The sequence below is a fragment of the Orcinus orca genome, chromosome 12 (genome assembly GCF_937001465.1).
Source record: "Orcinus orca chromosome 12, mOrcOrc1.1, whole genome shotgun sequence".
Lineage (NCBI taxonomy): Eukaryota > Metazoa > Chordata > Mammalia > Artiodactyla > Delphinidae > Orcinus > Orcinus orca.
Genome location: NC_064570.1, coordinates 31,506,080 through 31,512,465, shown reverse-complemented (window position 1 = coordinate 31,512,465; position 6,386 = coordinate 31,506,080). Strand labels below are relative to the sequence as shown.

Sequence of the window (6,386 nt, the reverse complement as noted above, 5' to 3'; positions counted from 1 at the left end):
GTCAGGCATGAACCTGCATTCACTGATTCTCCTGCAAAGGAACATTCGGATGATCCTCTTGGCTTTTAATAGCATCCTTATCATGACACTAAGTGGTCAACTAGGCCACCCAAATAGTGCTTCGAAAGGACCAAAGCCTAATCTTGTCTTTTTCATGGATACCTGTACCCTCAGTGTTATTGCACAGAAGGTCAAGGAATCACCTAACCTGTCATTAAAATACAGTGCACAGGCAATAAATATTTTTCAATGTGCTTTTCATTAAATACTTTATGGCATTTTTGTAGAAATAAAATAAAGCTTTTCAATACAGTGGCCTTCTTAGAATTTAAATGTTAAGGCCTTTTGAGTTAAGCACCATTTTCTCAGGAAAGCATCATGATGTGTAACGGCAAGTATCTATAATAAATTCTGTGGAAACTTGCCTGTTCTTTGGGAGCCCATATCTTTGATCATTTTGATTTTTCATTCTTTTATTTATTCAGCAAATATGTAATGAGTGCCTCCATGTGCTGAGTACTGTGTTAAGTCCTGGGGAGAGAGCAATCACCCAAATCCATGAGATTGCTGTCCTCAGAGGGTGTACATCCTATGGAGACAGGAACGTTATTACCCAAGTTAACACGCGAACAGCACTGTTTTAGGAACTAGGATGGAGCAGGGTGATGCCTAATTTAGTTTGAAGAGTCAGAAAAGTGACATTAGGCTGAAAAGGATGAGTAGGTGTTTGGGTTTTTTCCTTGTTGTTTATTTGTTTGTTTCCAGAGAAAGTGGGGGAAGAACACTCCAGGCAGAAAGAACATAAAAACGTTCTATGTGAAGTTACCAGAACTGGTTTTTGGTTGTTGTCATTTTGTTTTGGTTTTTTTGTCTGTTTTCCTTCCAGTTTTAGTGAGATATAATTGACACACAGCACTGATGTACAACATAATGATGTGACTTCCATACATCATGAAATGATTATCACAGTAAGTTTAGTGAACATCTGTTATCTAGTGTAGATACAAAATTAAAGAATTAGAAAAAATTTTTTTCTTGTGAAGAGAACACAGGATTTACTCTCTTAACTTTTCTATATAGCATACAGCAGTGTTAATTATGTTTGTCATGTTGTAGATTACATCCCTAGTACTTATCTTGTAACTGAAAGTTTGTACCTTTTGACCACCTTCATCTGATTCCCTCTTCCCCCATCCCCACCTCTGATAACCATAAATCTCACCTCTTTTTCTATGCATTTGTTTGTTTGAAGTTCCTGGCACTGTTTTAAGCCTTACTTTTTCCCTGTGACATAAAGACGACTGAGACACCATGGTTTGATCTGTGCAAGTGTGAGACATATCTATAAATTAGTTAGTGAACAAATTTTGCAGGTGCTAAAAAATAGATTCTTTGGCATGCAAATAAACTCAGCCTCCTCAATCATATGTATAAAAGGAGGACATTTTCTGAAGATGCCAGCTCTTTCAAGGATGATATCAATATTTTTGCATCTGCTAGGAACTGGCACTGTTTTTTTCCGTTCAGGCTTACTTCGTTAAACAGCAGGAAATGCTCTGAGTCAGAGGTCCCCTCCAGGTTAGCATTTGGGGGATCTTTGTCTAAAAAAGTTCAGCATTATTGAGATACAATGGACAAATAAAATTGTAAAATATTTAAAGTGTATGTTGTGGTGGTTTGATATACACATACATTGTGAAAGAACTCCCTTCATCTAGTTAATTAACATATCCATCACTTCACATATTTCTATATATGTATACACACACACACATACATATATATATATGGTGAGGACATTTAAGTTCTACTCTCTTTGACAATTTCAATTATACAACACAGTTGTCAACTATATTCACCATGTTTTACGTTAGATCCTCAGACCTTATCATCAAAAAGACACGAGATAAGTGTCGGCAAGGATGTGGAGAAAAGGGAACTCTTTTTTGGTGGGAATGTAAATTGGTGCAGCCACTGCAGAAGACAATATGGAGGTTCCTCAAAAAATTAGAAATATGGGAATTCCCTGGCGGTCTAGTGGTTAGGACTTGGTGCTATCACTGCCGTGGGCCCAGGTTCGATCCCTGGTCAGGGAACTAAGATCCTGTAAGCCACGTACAGACCAAAAAAAAAAAAAAATTAGAAATAGAACTACCATAAAATCCAGCACTCCCTCTTCTGGGTATATATCCCCCCCCCCAAAAAAAATGAACACAGAATATCAAAGAGATATCTGTACTTCCCCTTTCATTGCACCATTATTCACAATAGCCAAGATATGGAAATAATCTAAGCATCCGTCAATGGCTGAATGGATAAAGAAGATGTGATATATACACAGTGTAATATTCAGCCATGCGAAAGAAGGAAACCTTCCTGTTTGTGACAACATGGATGGACATGAAGGGCATTATGCTAAGTGAAATAAGCCAGAGAGACAAAGACAAATAGTGCATGGTACCATTTATATATGGAATCTAAAAAGCAAAACAAAACTTAAATTTATAGAAACAGAGAGTAGAAAAATGGTTGTCAGGGACTATAGCATGGGGAAAATGGGAATGATTAGTAAAAGGGTACCAACTTTCAGCTATAAGGCGGGAGACACTTAAAGATGCCTTAGAATTTGTGAACAGTCAAAACAGAATTAATAATATTTGCAGTTTTTCTAAGGAAATACGTCCATTGTATTTTCAATCCCTCTTTCATTGGTGGTTAAGCTTATGCTGAGCTATATACATTCCATTCTGTCAATATGAAAGATAGAGATTTTTGAGGAAGACAATAAAAATGGAAAGCTGATTTCATTTTAAAAAAAAAAAACTGAGAGAAGTTTCCCATCTGTATTTTCATTGTTAATTTCATGTAAAAGCACCAGGGCTTTTACATGAAAAAAAAAAGCACTAGGGCTTCCCAGGTGGCGCAGTGGTTGAGAGTCCGCCTGCCAAGGCAGGGGACACGGATTCGTGCCCCAGTCCGGGAAGATCCCACGTGCCGCGGGGCGGCTGGGTCCGTGAACCATGGCCGCTGAGCCTGTGCGTCCGGAGCCTGTGCTCCGCAACGGGAGAGGCCACAGCAGTGAGAGGCCCGCGTACGGCAAAAAAAAAAAAAAAAAAAAAAAGCACCACTCTACTTCAAATAATACCTGATGGCTGATCCTTCAGAGAGCATCTCAGGAAAGATTCACTGAATAGACATTCTCTGGCAAAAGTCTGAATAGTTTGAGATCTGTCTTTAAGACCCACCAACGTGAAGCGGTATCACAGGGCTAGGGTGACTAGTTGTCTCAGTTTTCCCAGGACACTTCTGGTTTTAGCATAAGGGGTCCTATGCGCTAGGAAACCCCTCAGTCCTGGACAACCTGGGACAGCTGGTCACTCAGACGGTACTCAGACATGCCAAAATAGACATGGTATTCTTCACAGAAAGTAATTAAAAGTAACTAAAGATATGTTGGCTATTTGCAGGGGCAGGGTAAGTAGGTTAATTAAAAGGGAAGTTTTTAAGAGAAGAGATTTATAAGAGAGTCTCAAGGATGCATTGTACAACATGGGGAATATAGCCAATATTTTGTAATAACTGTAAATGGAAAGTAACCTTTCAAAACTGTATTAAAATTTTTTAAGTTTTTTAAAAAGAGAAGAGATTTACATAAAACTGGCATTCATAGGCCATGAAGACCCCAGTACTGTGGGACAACTTGGGAAGTATAAAGCGTGTGCACACACACACACACACACACACACACGCACACACACACACATGCCCTTACCTCCACCCCATCATATGGACAATTATGCTGCCTGTGACCAAAATCCCGCAGGGCTGCTATTGATGACTGTGTAAATTAGTTGGGAACTTTTTCAACAAGGAAATTTTAGCAAGACTTTTAGCCAAATTTGGGAGTTGGAATTAACCTTTTCACCTCTTTGTGTAGCACACTTGAATAAAACAAAGCTGTCTCACACAAGAGTTTTAGCTGGTAATGTTACATGCTCATTGTGTCAAAAGCCATAAAGCCTCTGAACATACAGCAGAATCTGAGTGTTAGGTTTTGCTTCCCTCCAGTCCTGGGTTTTGGGGACCTTTTGGGGGCTACATTCATATATTAGTCTAATGAGTGGCTGTGAAACACCTGCCTTCCTTGTCCTGCCTTTGGGGGATGATTATGCTCTAAGTTCTATGCCAAGAATGCCCTGGATATCCTGATGGAGAACTTGGCCGAGGCAGCCATTCCCTCTGTCAGCTCACATTAACACAAAACTTCAGATTGAGAGTCTGACCAGCTTATCTGTATGGAGAAGTAGTTCGGAAAAGGTAAAAGTGATTAGTAGAAAATGTCTGCTAAAATGAGATATTTTAATTGTGTCACTGAGCTTAGATAATAACCAGAAGTGGGTTCTTTTCTTTATAGACAAATGAATATGACAGAACAAATATGGTGATGCCAGTATGGTTTTAGGTTTCAGCTTTCAGGGTGAAGCAACATCATCATTCCAAGGGGCAGTTGACCTTGGTTTTCTGTAATCTACACATTTCTCCTTGTTCTTTCTTCTGTCTTCCCTAGGGACATATTGTGGCTTACCTAGTGATGGAATGAACCAGACTGGAGAAGGTTGAAGCTAGGAGTCTAGTGAGACACAAATGAACAAGCAAAGGGTAGGTAGAAGCCCATGAGACCAATATCTGGAGTGGGTGATTCAAAGGACAGGTTGATAGGGACCTGAATTTATAGGTAAGTCCCAAACTAGAAGGTCCAGCTATAAGAAATGTTCAGGAGGTAAGGGAGAGAACACACGTGGGTAGGATGTGTAATCTATGAGCTCTCAAGGAAGAGGAAATAGATGAAGGTGTTGGAAGGCAGGTGATTGGCATTGGAATCCAGTCATGAAGAACCCAGAATTCATTGGCAGGAAATCCAGATAAACACAGTCACCAGGCAACCAGGTTGGAATTCTATCTCAAAGTGGCAAGGAAAGAGATCAGTTACTAGAAAACCAGTGTACCTAATTCAGAGAGGGATCAGCTTCCTCCAATGGAACAGCAGAGATTATGTACTCTACTCTCATTTCTATGTTGTATGGCCAAGGAAGAAGGTATTTAAACCAAAATCCTTGACATGAAAAAAAAAAAAAAACCCATAAGGGCCTCCTTGTAAAAAAATTCATTAAGAAAACAAATCAATTTATTAGCACTCCTTGTTTAGCTAATTGTATGAATCAAATGTTTAATTGGTACACATTGTAAACTTTCAAAAGAGTTAAGAAATACAACCCTTTATCCCTGAGTAGCAGCTATTCATTATGAAAATGGCCTCACCTCTAATTGGTTGTCAGGCCTTAGCTGCTGAGATGCAGAGCTCTACACCATGCAATTTTGATCTGGGGTCTGTGTAATCAGTCCTCCTGGTTGCCGAAGCAAAATCTCCAGAGATTTATTCCAGCAATCTAAGAAATATGAAAGTCCTATAGCACATAATTGAATTTTTTTTTTTTTTTTTTTTGCGGTACGCGGGCCTCTCACTGCTGTGGCCTCTCCCACTGTGGAGCACAGGCTCCGGACGCGCAGGCTCACCGGCCAGGGCTCACGGGCCCAGCCACTCCGCGGCACGTGGGATCCTCCCGGACCGGGGCACAAACCCGCGTCCCCCACATCGGCAGGCGGACTGTCAACCACTGCGCCACCAGGGAAGCCCCATAATTGAATATTTTATAGAAAGTTCTCTCTGGATTTTTTTCACATGTACTCACTGTCCAACTGAAACTCACTTGCAGGTTATAAATACAAAACTAAGAGTAAAATTCAATAGTGGAATAAAGAAAAAGAAGTTCACTGTAAATCCATAGTTGAGGTGTTGAATATATATGTACCTTATAGAGCAAGGAAATGCACTTTTCACCTTGTACATTGTTTTTAATTATCTACAACAGTTCCCAGCCTTAATTTGGGTCAATAATTTTAAACATTCATATTCTTTAATGGCTAAATATTTTAGCTCTATGATGTATATATAGTACTACAGAGAAAGAACTATTAGTTATAATAAATGCTATCACTTTGGGTTTTCACTCTATGCCAGTGGTTCTTGAACTTCGATCTCTGGACCAGAAACATCAGCATCACCCGGGAACTTCTTAGAAAAACAAATCTGGGGTCTAGCCCCAGACCTACAACCAAAAACTCTGGAAGCAGGGCTAAGCAATCTGTTTACCAAGCCCTCCAGGTCCAGGCGATACAATGGATATTTAAGTTTGAGTACCACCACTCTCTACCAGGTGGGTGGCTTCCAAATGTGCATCTGTTCCCAAATACCAGATGAGTGGAGACTCAGAGAGACGGCACAACCCCAAAACACATCGAAAACCAAGTGTTTCATCCCCTTGGCA

General features: G+C 40.0%; 1 non-coding gene across 1 annotated transcript; it reads left to right on the top strand.

The window, feature by feature from the left end:
* The first annotated feature begins 2,023 nt into the window (after positions 1-2,023).
* Positions 2,024-2,096, top strand: TRNAD-AUC (transfer RNA aspartic acid (anticodon AUC)). The gene has a single exon. It is a non-coding gene; the product is annotated as a tRNA-Asp (tRNA).
* Positions 2,097-6,386: the final 4,290 nt, after the last annotated feature.